The 16,217-nt window shown below is 39.9% G+C and overlaps 1 long non-coding RNA gene and 2 other non-coding genes across 3 annotated transcripts; all 3 read left to right on the top strand.

The window, feature by feature from the left end:
* Window positions 1-10,837, top strand: LOC110016923. The gene is made up of 2 exons (XR_002292240.2): window positions 1-1,234; window positions 10,213-10,837. It is a non-coding gene; the product is annotated as an uncharacterized LOC110016923 (long non-coding RNA).
* Window positions 10,838-12,316: 1,479 nt separating this feature from the next.
* Window positions 12,317-12,414, top strand: mir23a-2 (microRNA 23a-2). The gene has a single exon (NR_107192.1). It is a non-coding gene; the product is annotated as a microRNA 23a-2 (primary transcript).
* A 1,730-nt stretch (window positions 12,415-14,144) lies between these two features.
* mir27a (microRNA 27a) lies at window positions 14,145-14,237 on the top strand. Its single transcript, NR_107191.1, has one exon. It is a non-coding gene; the product is annotated as a microRNA 27a (primary transcript).
* Window positions 14,238-16,217: the final 1,980 nt, after the last annotated feature.

Raw genomic sequence — 16,217 nt, 5'->3', positions numbered from 1 at the left:
GGGAACAAAGAACAGCCTGGAGTCGAACCCGGGTTTCACGGACGGAAGGCGCCGCAGACCAGCACGAGCTAAACCGGCAGGGCAATGCCCCGTCAACATCAAAAAATGCTTTTGTTTGTGTTTGTATTGTACATATCTGTTTTCTCTTTATGTAAAAATACTTGTTTTTTTCTTATTTAGTCTAAAATGTGTTTATCTAAAAAGGTAAAAGGGGCAGATAAAGAAGCTTTCTGCCTTCTGTTGCCCTTTACGTCCTCCTGTTTCAGAACTTTTGCTTCGATTGATTTGTGGAAATGCAGATTATTGTGATTTTGGAACAGATTGAGATGTCAAGTTTTTCAGTAATAGCCGCCTCTTCACAAATTAGCTCTGTAAAAGCTTCTGGACGAAAGCAGCCACCAAAAGAGCTAAACGAAATGAGATCAAATAAACGCATGGGTAGAAAAAAACCTGCACATGTTTGGTTAACACCCAGCAGATGCAAGCGTGCTGTATGATTACACCGTCTCAGCATGGATCCTATACCCACACAGACAGGAAAGACATGGCAGCTGTTAGCCATCAGCACCAGCACACAGGAGGCCATGAACTACAGGCCACGGGAGCGTCTGCACAAATAAACACCAACGTGTGCCTGTGTTTGCAAATGTACACTCCAATGCAGCCGGATGCACGGGGAAGCGCCTGGAGGCGGGAATGCTCACAGCCTGCTGTTTAGCCCACCGCACGCCCCTGAAGGTTTCTGCCGAAGAACATAAACATCCTGAAAATGACCTCTGCCCCTCCTCATTGCGTCTCCTTGTGGGCGGGGCTTGTTTGTTTCCCGGTTGTTTTGAGGGCGACCCGTTAAGAACCAACACTTTCCTGACACCTCCTGGGCTGGTGTTCAGGGAAGACTTCAGTGTTTCCCTTTCTGTTGGGACTCTCCCTGGGCTGATGGGTGGGGCTTTCAGGCAGCAGACTTGTGTGAATGATGTGGACTTCGCAGTCACAGCCTTGACTCAGTCCACACCCTCGACTTAAAGAGGAGTTGTTAGGAGGAGGAGCAAACTTAGCAAGCGCTCTGTGCTCCCTTTGAGCCGGGACTTGACTTGTGAGTCCTCCATGAGCAACATGTGTGCACGCTCTGGCCTGTGTTGACTCTGGGAAGAATTCCCTGACTTTCGGATCTCTGCAGTCTGGGCGAATTCAGTCGTCAGGCTTTTTGAACAAATCACATTCTACTCAGATTTGTGTGAGTATGAACATTTACGTAAAATTTAAATCTGTTTATGTCAGTAAAAGTGAAATTAAAGAGGGAAGGAGTCTGTTTTCTAATACAAAAGGAGTGTTTACACAGTAAAAGGAGCACTTTAACAAATCCTTTTTGCTAATTCAAATTTTACTTAATTTCACAAACTATTTTTAATCAACTCAAAATATGTTTTATATTTTAGAAAAATTCATTTGAACAAATTCACAGTAAAAATGTCATTTCTCCCGCTGGTGACTCTTTCTCGCAGCAGATAGAAATGCAACAAAATAACAAACAAAGGCAGAAATAAACAGTTCATTAAGTCTTTCAGGTTAAATTTGTTATAAATTTGCTTGTTGCGTAAACAAAGGTTTTGCAGAGCTGCAGTTTCTTTCTCAGACATAAAAAACGAAAGTGTGCGTGACCTTGGATCTTTTTCTTGTTTGCATCAACAGCAGATGATTAGATATAACTCTGATTTCTTTTTTTCTTTTTTTTGGCATATACTTTGGGTATCATTTTCTCTTTCCCAGCTTTCTATTTTACAAGCATTCCTTTTGCATACAAACCAATGTAAGTTGGGCCCCCAACGTTTCCAAATGTTATATCGTCAGAGTTTCCATTGTCTAAACTGATGGGTGAGGATTTGGGTTTCCCACTCATTTCTCTGTTCTCCTTCACGCCGGCGCCACAGTAAACACCTTGTTTTTGTTTAATTTGCTCACCTCTTTTCACCAGAATCCATTGTGCTGATCATATAGTTTAACTAAAGTTCTTTTAAGGGGAAAAAGGAAATAAAAATGGCGGGCAGAGCCCCCAGCGACCACGTGGCTTCTCTCCCTTTTCCCTTTTTCTTCCCGTCTTCCTGCCTCCTCTCCATACGTTGAACGTGGGCACAAACAGAGGAAGTGAGGCGGCGTTTTCCACCTGACTTCGGTTTGCGATTGTGCTCATGCACGCGACGTTCTGCTGCCATTCAGCGCCTGGCCGGTCCACTCCGCTTTAGCAGCAAATCTGGGTTTTCTCAGATTAAAAAAAGCTAATTCTGTCAAGAAGCCGCCACTAAACTGGTCTAAAGAAAACAAACCTGCCATAGTCTGGGTGACATGAGACAATCCAGAGCTTTTCAACAAAAAAAAAAGACTGCAGGGAGGCAGAAGAATGTCAGAGTGGCAAAAACATGAGAAGACGTCAGAAATCCTTTGAGCGTTTCCAGCTGCTTCTGATGTGAAGAATGTAAACTATTTTACCCAAATTCATTCACAAAACGGACTCGTTTTTTAAAGCGTTTTCTCTGATGTCAGCCGGGATGTGATAACATCTGTCCCATCAGGGTACGGGGGGGCTATAATGAGCTGAAATTCATGGAAGTTCAATAAGTCAGAACACGAAAAATAAAAACATTTTTTTCTTTAGGAGAAAAAAAAAAAGTTGTAGACAACATTAGGCGGTTCTCAGGCCTTTCCATTTTAAAACATGTTTAAAATGATTAATAGCTTTATATTTTAGCTGAGGAAATGCACAATTTATTGCTAAACTAGATTCATTTGATGAATGTGTCCCGTTTTTCATTGTATTTCATTTAAAAAAAAGTAAAAGTTAAAGCACTTGCAGATTCTCATTCCTCCCTTTGTTTGTGCTTAAAACATTTGCTGTTTCTTTTTTAAAAACAATGTGAAGTAAAAAGTAGTTCCTTCAAACAAGGGTTTTTGAGGACAAAACGCAGGGAGGATGAAGAGAAATGAAAGCTCGGAGACAGACAGACAGGAGAGAAATGGTGGAAAACAAAGATGAAAGGCAAATTCAGAGAGTCCTGAAGGGGAGTGAGAGGTTTTGTTCTCCTCAGTCTTGTTTACAGGAAGTTCTTTTAAAGCTCCACAGATGGCTGCATTCACAGAAAGACGTTTTATTGCATTTTTTGGGAGCCTCGTAAACTGCCTTCACCTTCGTTTATGTGTGGGAAACTATGATTACCGCTGCTGCTGCTGCTGCTGCTGCTGCTGCTGCTGCTGCTGCTGCTGCTGCTGCTGCTGCTGCTGCTGCTGCTGCTGCTGCTGCTGCTGCTGCTGCTGCTGCTGCTGCTGCTTGGCTCAAGGTTTGACCCAGCTCAGGGTTTCGTCAAAGAACCTTTGACGAAACCTTGTCACCAATTGAATAATTAATTATCTGGCTGTGTGCCATTTTTTCCTTTCTCTGAAAATGTCTTGATTTTCCATTTCTGGATGCAATTTGATGTAAGTAGCTCCACTTTAACTCAGGGTCTAAAGCAAAATGCAGCTAAAAAAAAACAGGTTCAGAACTGAGTCGTGTTTATTATCTCTATTTTGTCCTCGAGTATTTCTGGAAATCTCCCTCTGTGAAAGTCTTAGGCTCATAAATGTTTGGTTCCATCCATCTTCCTGACATGTCCAGACTCAAAGCTTTTGGAGTGGCATCACTAAAGCTTTGAGGCCGTCTTTAGCCGCCAGACCTGACCTGATGTGGTCTGCAGGAGGGATTTGGCCACTCCTGCCAAAACCTCAGCCAAAATCGTTTTGTTGATTTGTTTCTAGAGGTCAATGTAAACCATCTTATGGTTTGTAATTAGGCTTACTGTGGAATTTTTTTATTTCTTTTTTTGCTTTCATACATGTGTTGACAATTAGACTGGGAACAGATTTAATCCAGATTATGCCTGGATGTAAAAATACTCAAACGGAGGCACCAACTTGAGGCAAAAAATGAAAGTGTATTTTTGTGAAAAAATATCCTACAACAAAAAATGCTGTTTTAGTTTCAGAAAAGTTTGGATCATAATATTTGTTGAAAGAAACTTTTCTATTGATTCCTTTAAAGTCTCCCTTAGATGATCTGTTTTTAAAGTGTTCCCAGAGATGTTTTAATTATGATTATGTCATTTTAAGCCAAAATCAAACAAATCTGTGTCGTTTTCTAGGACATTGCACACATAGCAACCCCGCCCCCCTTCCCCTCCTCGTTACGGAGAGCTCAGAGCATTGTGCTTGTGGCCCATCCATCGTATTTTCTACGTCACAAACACAATCTTTTTCCAACAGCATGTTTCATCTGCTCCTGAGTCACAATTTGAATAAAGAAATCCTCAGAAAAGCAATTTTGAGCTAAATTCTTTAAATATGTCGTCCATCATCAGACAAAAGCCTGAAGACCCTTTTAAAAACTGAATTTGACTTTCCGCTGTTGCCTATTCCTCCGTCCGTCCTTTCTCTCCTTTTTTCCGCCTGTATAGAGCCAACAGGCCTGGAGTTTTTAAAAAAAAACATCGCCACCTTTATTCTCACTGAGCCACTCAGCTCTGTCCATTACAGACCAGTGGGGGACTCGCCTTTTCACATTTTCTGCCCAGTAGTAAAATTTTAGTGCAGGACGCCGCAGGTCAAACTGGGATAGAGTAACTATTTGTACGCTCCAGACAGACCCCCCCAACCAATCATGTGTGCCCTTGGCTGGCTCCCAGAAAAGCTGTCTAGCCAAAATACAGTGCAGCTCAGGCTGTTAAAATCACGGGGTAATCACAAGAGGAGCGTCCCTGCGAATAGCTTCGCCCGGAGTGCGAACATGAGCTGAGAGGGGCGGCATTTGTTTAGCAGCCGGCGAGGGCAGCCATGTGTGAGGTCCATCTCTGTGTCGAGTGTTAATGCATTTGCAGATTGCCACGGAAATGGATGCACTATGACGCTGTGGGTAACAGCTCTCAAAACTTTAAGCACACTCCTTTATTTTTTACTGACAAAAAAGATGGTGAAAAGGGCCACTTCGTCATTCCTGTCACTTTAATGTTGGCGCCGGCACTTTTAGACAAGGATGTCGGAGTTTTAGACTCGGCTGCAGCCTCTTCGATGGTGAAGCACTTGTAGAGTTTTACCATAGAAGAGACTGATAGCGGCTGTTTTGCATTTCCAATTTTTCCAGCCTAACAGAGAAGTCAATGCTGAAGGGAAGCGTCCGATGCCTTTGTCACAACTGCCCTTACGGGTGGATGTGGGCTGTCTGCTGTATGGGTCACGCTGGAAATATCAAGGTGGCAGACCGCTCAGGAGAAATGCTCAAGCACATTTCTTTCTACAGGCATAGCAAACACAGAACCAACCTGTAAGAATGAAGTAGGTTAGATGTAGGCTTGCCGTACAGATTTTTCATCTTTTCAACTCCCCCAAAACTGCATGAAGAGCACGTTAGCTCACGTTATAAGTGGCCGCTCCTTGCCACTCCTCACCTGCAGGGAGAGTATCGTGCTCCTCTTTACGACCCTCCAAGTACAACCTGAAAAAAAATGCAGCATCGTCAACCTCATATGACTAATGCACAAGCTTTGAGCATGTCAAAAGGTCTGCAAAAAACAAATGAGGATTCAGTACTTTTAAAGACCCACTCCAAAGAAAATGGTGTTTTTGACATGTTCTTGATGCATTCTTCTGATGATACAGGACACATATGAAGAAAATTAAAATTGAATGTCTGAATTTCTTTATTCAAAATTGTGAATGAAAAAAACGGCCTGCATAAAAAAATATAAAATGGCCTGCAGCTGTGACGAGGAAGCTACAATCCGACCCTTTCGGATGCATCAACTTGCAGGCAAATAGATCCATGAACGTCTTTGTTTTCCTGAGCTGAACTGGAATCTGGATCTAAAATGTGCGGCTGGACAGCGCCGATTTTGCTTACCATTTTTGTTAAATCCTAACGTTAGGTTGGAGGTCTGAGGTGCTGTAAGCTAGTGGGAGAGAGTATAAATAGGCTAAAAAATCATGTTTAAAAGCCCACAGAAAACACCTTCAAAATAGATCAAAAGATGATCGGAGTGGGTCTTTAAGATCGTCCTCATTTAGGAAAAACTGATAGAACTCAAATTGTGATTTCAGGAAAACAAAGAACAGAAAAAAAGACAGAAAAAAACGAGTAAAGTGCTCATTACTCGTGTACTTGTTTCTTTCTGCTGCTCAGGTCATTTTGAGCTCAGCCAGAACAAATGTTGCTGATTTGGCTGTCAAACAGTTTAAATGTAGCCAAAAGTGCAAAGGGAAAAAGCTTTAATAGAGAGCCCAGCCTTCATTCTTTCGGTTTATGCAAAAAAGCTCTTATAAAGTCACAACTTTTGTGTGTTTTTGTAGTCTCACTTTGGCTGTTGAGGGAAAACACAACGGCCACTCTGCCTCTCTGTCCTACAGAAATGCAAAGGAAAGGTGACGGCCACACAATTACAGAAAATCAGAGAGATGGAGACAGACACTGCATCAAAGCCGGTGCTTGTTATTACCATTATCATTCCATACCGGACCTGAAAAATTCAGCTTCACTCGAGCTAGGAGACCAAAAATAGAGCAGCTAAACAAGAAGGATGGCACAGACTTTCTTGTTCGGATTGAAGAAGCTGAAAAAAGCTGTAAACACAACTGGATGTGCTGAGAGTGGCAAACAGATCCCCATTTACACTCCAGGTGTACGCCATCTTGTTATTTAGTGTCTTTCTTCACCTCTGGAGATTTGGTTTTGATGAAATCAATAGACTTTAGTTTGTTTCTTCTCTCCTGTGGTTTGATTTTTGCTTTTTTACTCTATTAACTCTTGAATTTTGAAGCTGTTTTCATTTCTTTACCTGTTTGCTTCCCTCAGTGTTTCTTCTTGTTCAGGTCTCCTCAGCGTATTACCAAGAAGGCAGTTCTTCTCAGTTTGATTATTTCTCACCCGGTTAAGCTTTTTTATCTGTGGAATTCCAGAAACTGCAGCAATTTGAGTTCAGCTAAACACAACTTTTCTGTGTTCTGTACCTTCAGCTGCTTTGCTCCCTGAATCCCAGCGTGTCCTTGGATCCTAACATCCTTGACGTCATCTCATGTTTGTCTAACAGCCAGTAAAAATTAAAGCGCTGTGCTGCCAACTTTAAACGTGGCAGATGAATGTTTTGTTGGTCAAAGAGTGAAAGACAGTTGAAGGCTAAAATGGCAAAGGAAAGAGCGGACAACCTTGTGAAACTGAACAGGAGGATCTAAAATGTGGATGCTACTATGAAGTGTTTGAAACTTCAACTAGAAGGAGCTGCATTTCCAGAAAAAAAAGGGTTGAATGCTTTATTGCTGATTGAAAATGAAACTTAAAAGGTAGTTGGCAAAAAAAAGAAAGAAAGAAAGTACCAAAGTTGACCATAAATAAAGTGAAAACAGCAGAATAACAAAAAAGATATTTTTGTGAAAAATGCTGGCGCCGGGTATCGAACCAGCGAGCTACTGAACCAAGGACTTCCCTTGGATTTCAATGGAGGCAAAAATCCTGTAAATCTTGAAAAGTTCAAGGATTTGAAGGACCAAAAGTCACAGCTGGAAAAAGCCGAAAGGGCTGAACATTTGAATAGTTGAATGGTTAAAATAGCTGAAAAATTGTAGAAGTGAAGCAAGAAAAAATGGCGGAAGATACTATAATAAAGAAAGAAATAAAGAAAAACAGGAAATAATGGGTTGGATGCTTTATTCAACCAATTATGTTGTGGATAGCAAGACTTACTGCTATAAAAATATATACATATTATTTTTACATGTTCTTCAGGCATTTTTATAATGATGGAGGGCAAACATAAAGAAATTTAGGCTTGAAACTGCATTTCTGAGTATTTTCTTTATTCAAATCATTGTGAATTAGAAGCGAACGAAAGAATGCCGTTTGGATACTTTAGTGCCTAAAGTAGAAGAATGGGTTGAAGGGATGCTCGGCATCTATGATATGGAGAAAGTGACATCTTCACTCCAGTTGGAACTTAATACATGTTGCTCCATTTGAAAGGATGTCTACAATCCATTAGACAATCCAGATTTGACTTTGTGTTGGACTGATGTGAGATACCCATATGCATGTACTGTTTAAATACTGTATGAATACAAAGTAAAATGTAAAAAGATATCTGACAGATAGCGAAGACTCTCACTCCGACTCTAAGCTGTAAATTTGTTTGATTTCTTTTCTTTTCTTATTTTTTTTCTTTTGAAGTACCTGTGTTAACTAACATGTACATTTTTCATGGACCAATTAACTTAAATTATTATCTTCTCTTTTGATTCCATTTGTGAAAAACTACCTTTGTAAAATGTAACATAAAAATATAAAGTTTTGTCTTTGTTTTTTCTCGTCTGAGCTGGAATTTGGATCTAAACTGTACAAACTGTGACGTTTTCGTTGCACTGCTAATATTACGTTGGGTGTGTGAGGGGGCTGTGAGCTAGTGGGAGAGAGTGTAAACTGATGGGTGACAGGAAGTGAGGGCGGGTTTGCTCATTTTTAATCTTCCTTTATTAAACAGTGTTGAGCTACGCAGAGTAGATGATCATACCACTATTTGCCCAAATTGCTGTACCTCCCTTTAATGTTGGAGCTGAAACTCTCAGACTTTTCTATGACGTGCCTGCATCTGTTAACAAGAAATGGCACCAATTTAAGAGTCAATTGAAGTCAAACACAAGCCCTGACTTTGTCACCACCTGCCCTGATAAAGGTCGTGTTTACGTTATCATAACAGTAGGTAGATTAAAAATGAAATGGAGGCCGTGCAAATGTTCTCAAAGACTTCAAAATGAGGTTTTCCTGAAATCAAACAAGTCTGCACAGCAATGTGTGCCACTCTGACCGACAACACTCCCGCATGAAGACATCAATGTTTGAATTAAAATCACTGTCCTTGTGTGTTTGTGCAAAAGTCCCAAGTCAGAGTCACAACAAATAAAAAGCAGAATATTGAAAACGACAAACAAAACTGTGGACGTTCTATTCATCATCGTGGTTGCAGACTCTAACTGCCATTATTTAACTAGCTAGCATTTGCCAAATAGTTATAAATTCACACAATAAATGTGCGCATTTCGCATGCGGCTTGACTGTTAGAAATTGGACATGGGTGTAGTTTATATGGACACCCTTCAGGTGAGCCAGTACTCAGACGACAAGAGACACCGTACGACAGCATCACCTGTACATCATGAGTGTGTACGACTTCCATTGGCCTTAGAAATACTTCACGGTGCACAGCAGTGGTACGTTCCATTTTCGTGAGGTCCCTTTTAAAAGGCCGGACGAGCCTTAAGGAAACTGCAAGATACAACACATTGTATCTTGCACAAGATGCAACACATTGTTGTGTCTTTGAAATTTTCCTGAAGGATCAGGGGGGGAAAAAACACTGAGATTATCATTGTAGTTTACCATTTAATGTAGATCATGTTCTAAAATTGACCCAATATCACTGGATAGTCTGCTACACTTAGAGATTCCCTGACCATTGCAGGATTTCTCAAATGTTGTCCAATTAATGGAAAGTCTCTTTTCTATACTCATAATCTAGACCCTAAATGCTAAACATAAAAAAGTAATTGATCACCCAAACCAAATTCTGTTTAATTTAACTCTGATTTGTTATTCTGAGTCATTCTTCACACATGTTTGATTGTTAGCTTGTTCTCTGTTCTACTGTGAGCAGTTCTGCGGGTGGAAAGCTGGAACATGTCATTTCAGCTGGTTTACATGCCTCTGAAAAAGAGTAAAGCTGCTGTTTATGTCAGAAAATAGATTAAAAAAAGAGAATAAAAGACAGTTTTTAGTGCTTATAGTTGGATACATGACAAAAGAATCTGTGGTTCAGTTGATACCAAGTCAGAATCTGTCATGTTAGAATCAAACACCAAAATAATGAGGTCAGAATTCAAAATCCACCTCAAGCAAGACATTGGTCTGCATTGCTGAGCAACTAAAATGTTGTTTTCTTTCTTTCTTTCTTTTTTGCAGCAGGTTTTTTTAATAAATCTTTAATTTTAAATTTTTAATAAAACTGCAGATTTTCTGAAAGAAAAAAACAAATTTTTTATCAAACTGCAATGTCATGTCTACGACCAAATTATGTTCATAAGGTTTATCACAGACTAAAAAATCTGACTGAAACCAAACTGAAGCTTCACTTTTTTACCTCTCTCCCACCACAGGTGATCTTTTTTCTGCTTCCCCATCTCCTCTGCATGTTTGGATGATGATGAGAAAAACCAGCCTTGTGGTTGAGGTTAAGGCGTGACGTGGAGCATCGGGAAAACCACAGTCTGTTGCATTAGTGGGTAAGGCGCGGGGCTTTTCCTCCTTTCTGTACCAACTCATTCAAGTGTTTTAAGAAGATTATCTGACGGCAAACAACTACATTCATGACAGACATGTCTGCCTACTTTCAAATTCTCAAACAATTCATGGCAGAATATGAGGGACAAAATAAAAGATGGATAATGATGGCAAAACAAGTAGATAAATAGACAAATTAAAAAAAACTACTTGCAGCAAGAAAGAAAAGATGATTGTATTTTGACAAACATTTTGCATGATTATCTTGAGGAATGAACATTTACTTTTATTAAATAGTCGCAAAAAATATATATGCAAACAAAACAGAGTTTGAACATGTTTAAGGGAGAAAAAATAACCTTAAGATACTTTTAGTAGTGGAATTTATTCATTTTATGGAGTTTTAAGGCTACCATGAGAGAAAAATTAAATGAGAAAAAGGTAAAAAAAAAAGTCTAACTTATACTAGAATAAAGTCATACAACAATTACATTTTATGAAGAAAAAAAATCATGTTTTTTTTTTTATAAAATTGTAGTTTCATCAAAATAAAATGGTACATTTACAAAAAAAAAAAAGTTAAAAATTCAATGAGATTCTTGAACAGTGGAATATCCACTGAATGGTCTGTAACATAAATCAAACATGTTCAATTGTCTTTGCTAATAAATTTTATAAAGACTTTTCATTTAAAAAAAAAAGACAATTTCCATGTAAAATTGTGACTTTTAAAATTATAAATTGATGACTCCTAAATTGTTGCAATTTTTTTTCATTGTGTTACTTTTTCTTTTAAAATGTTATGACTCTATTCTCTCTTTTTTTTTTTTAAATATAACTGTATTCTCTTAAGGGAGCCGGTTTAGCTCGTGCTGGTTTGCGGCGCCTTCCGTCCGTGAAACCAGGGTTCGACTCCGGGCTGCTCCCTGTTCCCTTCTCTACTTCTGTGCCGGTCCCAAGCCCGGTTGCTTTGAGAGGATTGCGTCAGGAAGGGCATCCGGCGTAAAACATTGCCAAGTTTACCATGCGACTCGTTCGCTGTGGCGACCCCTGATGGGAAAAGCCGAAAGGGAAACTACATAACTGTATTCTCTTAAATGTAGTTATTTTTCAATACTTCACGACTTTATTCTCATTTTTATCTTGATGGACCTAATACTCCGTTGTTGTATTTGAACATTCTGGAGATTTGACTTTACTGAGTTGTAGCAAAACAATAGATTTAATTGATGGGAGAAATGTCCCTTTGTGGTTGCCATTCAAATCAGTTGGGGTGAATGAATGTATCACATTTGTCCCAACAGTAGACAACTCATAAGCATAAACAATTCCATCTCTCCTACTTTGTGTAATTGTTTTGCGCTGTATGTTTAGCTTAACTAAGAGGATTATTTGGTTTATTGAAACTTTGTGCAGAAGCTCAAACTGATGCATAACCTGGATAACGCCGCATTGTCGTTAAACTGGGTAAAACGTCTCCATCTGCCTCTGTCTGAGACCAAAATGAGCTTCAGGCTATAGTTTGACAACTGAACCAACACAGGCCTGCACAGTTTCAAAGCCAGGACACAAGCTTGATGGATTACACGTGCACGATCTAATGAGCACGTGCAAAGTCCCTGAACTGTAGCCTATAGATTCGTTCTGAGCCCATAGGTTTGCAGTAATGCTCTGTTTACTCAGGTGTGTCAGTGAAAGAGAAGTCCATCAACCGTCTGCGTTGCTCGCCACAAAAAGATGACACGTTGGGCGCTCACGTTTGAAAGTGCGTCTATCCCATAATTAAATGGTGATGAAGGGATAAATGCATTCTGTCATGCTGATGTGTTCTCAAACAGACACCCGCAGTGTGAACTTTTCCTCGCTCCGTCCTCACCTCCACCCATTTCTCAACAAACCAGGTTTTTTGTTTTTTTTCTGATTTCTATCGCGGTCCGCCATCTCCCTCCCTCCCCTGCGTCTGTCTGCTGGTCGTTGAATGGTTTGCTCCGGCTGGAGGGATTCCTGGCAGAGTGATTTGGTTCTGATGTCATGTAAATCACATTGCCAGGGATTTCCAACCAGCTAGAGCTGGAACTCCAAAAGCAAAAGGCTGCCTTACCCCGGCGTCCATGTCAGCGGGGATCCATCTGCACTCCATCCTTTGACACCACAGAAGGAAAACGCCTTTAAAAAAAATGTTTTTTAAGGTTTAGTTAAGCTTTGGAGAAGAACGTCTCATACCTGCCTGTCTTATTTCACCATTTTGGGATTATCTCTGTAAAACAAATGAAGAAGTACACCTGAGGGGTTTTACTTGACAACACTGTGACCTGGATGTGAGTCAGTCAACTCAAATTTAATCAGATAATTATGAATTTGCAACCATAAAGAATGTGAAGTGATATTTATGCCAACACATTGCAAACAAAACTTTCTAAGTAAAAAAAAAAAAAAAAAAAAATTATATTTTCATTTGCTACTTAGAAAGTTTGTTTGCAAAATGTTGGCATAAAGATCACTTCATAAAAGAACAGCTTGGATATGAAAGCTGCCTTCTCTTGGGTGTTTGTGCAAGCTGGCATTGACTCCGCCCACTTACCTGTGGATCGTGTGGAGCAGTCACAGCTGCCTGCACTTAGCTAATTATTCACAGTGCATTTAAAGAATTCTGGCAGAGTCTTTGGTTTTGGCTCGTCCTGTTTTATGTTTCTATGGCCTATTAGGTGTGTGTTTTAGGTACAGTTTGTCGTTATAGACCAACCTTTGTTTGTGGTTCTTTCCTGTGTGTGGGCTCTCACCTGCTTTGTCTGACTGTCCTCGATTAAGGACACTTTTTTGTGCCCAAACAAAGACGCAAAACTGTAAAAAGAGAAACCTTTTTTTTCAGTTTTTGACATGTATGATTTCTTATTCTGTCCCGCAGAGGTCCTGAACTCCTTGAGCCTCATTGGGAAGCTATTAAGGAAAAAAAATGTTGGAAATAGAAGTTGTGGCTTTTGAACGGCGTCAGCATGGCGAGCTTGCATAAGTGGCATTTCCCTGTTTCTCGCACATTTTTTACAAGAATATTATGAAAATGTAACACTTGAATCGTCACCTTAAACTTAACGAAACAATATGGAACACGATGTACACATATCAGGACTGGGGGCGCGGTTAATGTAATGAAAATCACAAAGTTCATTTTTGCTGACTCTTCTAAAAATTACAAAAACCTGTTCATCACCCCCAGGTGACCAAGTATTAAAATGGTTGGGAAATAAAACCAACAGATTTTTTTAAGTGTTTTTATCATGAATTTGACACATGCAAATTGGCCTGTGCACCTCAGTTAGTGAGAACAGGTATAAAAGGGGCGCAATATGGGGGCGGGGAGGGTAAAACAAGCCAGCTCGTAGCTTTAATATTATATTATTGTTTTCCTTTTAAATTATTCTGATCCAATATTTCAGTTTTACTTGAAGTTGAAACTTGTTTTTCAGATTATTGACTAAAATGTGTTTGTTTAGTTAATAAATGATCAACTCAGCTCAGTTGAAAAAGGATTTAAAACTGGATTTGAAATTCTGCAAAAAAAAAATAAAGTTATGTTGCAGATAATAAAGGTATCCGCCAACTTCCAGCTGTGGACTAGGCTAATGTAGTGTGTACTTCGGTAACTAGATGTGGGGGTCTCCAAGCAGGGAAGCTGCCATTGTGACGATCAGAGAAGGTTGATTCCGCCTCAACGTTTCCACGTTTCCTCACGTCAACTTGTCTGAACTTACAGTTTTTCTGATCACGCGAGCAGCTGTGAATCTGCAGGGACGGGTGGTGGTCTCCCGGTGGGTTTGGTGGAGGTGAAGGGCTTAGCTCGCTCCGTGAACAGTTCAGTGAAAACTCGTGTTCACAGTGGCTAAGTTCCGCTCCTCACAAACCTTTCCATCGCCGCTGCAAGAGGTCAACTTGGAATTACGGCCAGACGTGAAAATGCTGTGCAACCAAGGAGGTTTATTGTAAAGACACACAGGGAAAGTATAGTGCTTTAGATTTGTATTTGCTCCTTCTGCAGCTGCGTGGATGGAGGACGTGGAAGTGCTTTGATGAACAGGTCTGCACCAGATTTTCCAAGAAAACCATTAACTCCAATTTCACAGGCTCCTCTTGTAGGCTTCATGCACATCGGCTCATACGGTTTCTGTCTGCTTTAACCCTTTCTTGTATTTCTGTTCCAGCAGACAGAGGAGAAATTGTGTCTGGGAAGGGAAAAGCAGCGGGTGTGGGGGCGCTGAAGATGCAGGGAGAAGAAGGACGAGGCCACGCAGGAAGGAACTACAGGAAATGTCCCATCAGGAAAATAAGTAGCAAATGTAATTGTGAACTCTGAGCTCGTTTACTGTCTGGGTGGTCATGAAAGCAAAGCTCTGATTGTGTAGGTTGTGTTTGTGTGTTGTGTATGTGCACTTGAATGTTTTGTGTGTTGGTGTTCAACAGGCTTTGGATCATACCAGTTTTAATAGGTACAGAAATCAGCTTTCACAGCACCCTTCCTCAGGTATAAACGGTAATCAGGGGAACAGAGAATCAGTTCTAAACACCAGGCGTTATTAAGTGTTGCTAGAGAGTTTCTCATGAACACTTAAAGGTTTTCTGCAGAAAAGTATCTACAGGTGGTGTATGGCCAAGCCAACACTCTTTTATGGAGGCTCGGCTAATGTACAGAAGAAGTCAAAGACCTACTCCAATCAAAATGGTGTTTTGGATGTTTTTTACATGTTCTTTTGGCATTTTTCTGATGATGGAGGATATATATATATATATATATATATATATATATATATATATATATATATATATATATATATATATATATATATATATATATAAAGAACATTAAGCTGAAATTTGCATTTCTAAGTATTTATTTATTTGAATCATTGTGAATCAGGAGAAGATGAAAAAATGCTGTTCTAACTGCATTTATGAGCATTCTTTGCATTCTATTTCCATCTTTTTCACATAGAAATAGATCGTATTTGTGTCGTAGAAAACACGCTGGGTGGGTCACAAGCTCCCTGCTCCGCTCCATTCTGATGCATCCACCTGCAGACAAATAGATGCATGAAGGTCTTTGTCTTCCTCGTCTGAGCTGGAATCTGGATCTAAACTGTACGGCTGAACAGCCCCGATATTGCTCGCCATTTTTGTTGCACCGCTAATGTTGGGTTGGAGGTGTGGGGGGCTGTAAACTAGTGGGAGAGCATGTGAACAGATGGGTGATGGGAAGTGGAGGCAGACTTGCTCCGTGCCAACGGTCCCGCCCCCAATTCAGAGGTGAATTTCCAATGAACTCCTGCCTCTAAAGCTATTTGTCTTTTCTTATTTTGCTTTTTTATGTCTTTTTTTATCCTGAGTACTCCTGGCACTGCTCTATCTATCTATCTATCTATCTATCTATCTATCTATCTATCTATCTATCTATCTATCTATCTATCTATCTATCTATCTATCTATCTATCTATCTATCTATCTATCTATCTATCTATCTATCTATCTATCTATCTATCTATCTATCTATCTATCTATCTATCTATCTATCTATCTATCTATCTATCTATCTATCTATCTATCTAAAGGTCAAATTTTGTGTTTGTTCAGCATAACAGTGAAGCTGAGAGAGATTCTGTGGTTATGATGGAACATTTGACTCTCAGAGATGTTATTCATGCTGAACTGCTTCATGTTGCTCTTTAGTTAAGTGTGAGCAACTATTCAACGAAGACGTCCTGAAACGTCTTATAACGTCTTTTAACCTCCTGACCATTTCTAAACCTTAGAATCTGCTGAATGAACACTTTTGGGTGTTTACAAAGAACATTTAGGGCTTTTCAGTGGTACCAAATTGAATGGGTGAGGCTCT

The sequence above is a fragment of the Oryzias latipes genome, chromosome 17 (genome assembly GCF_002234675.1).
Source record: "Oryzias latipes chromosome 17, ASM223467v1".
In the NCBI taxonomy this organism is placed as follows: domain Eukaryota; kingdom Metazoa; phylum Chordata; class Actinopteri; order Beloniformes; family Adrianichthyidae; genus Oryzias; species Oryzias latipes.
This window is presented reverse-complemented; position numbering and strand designations above follow the sequence as displayed.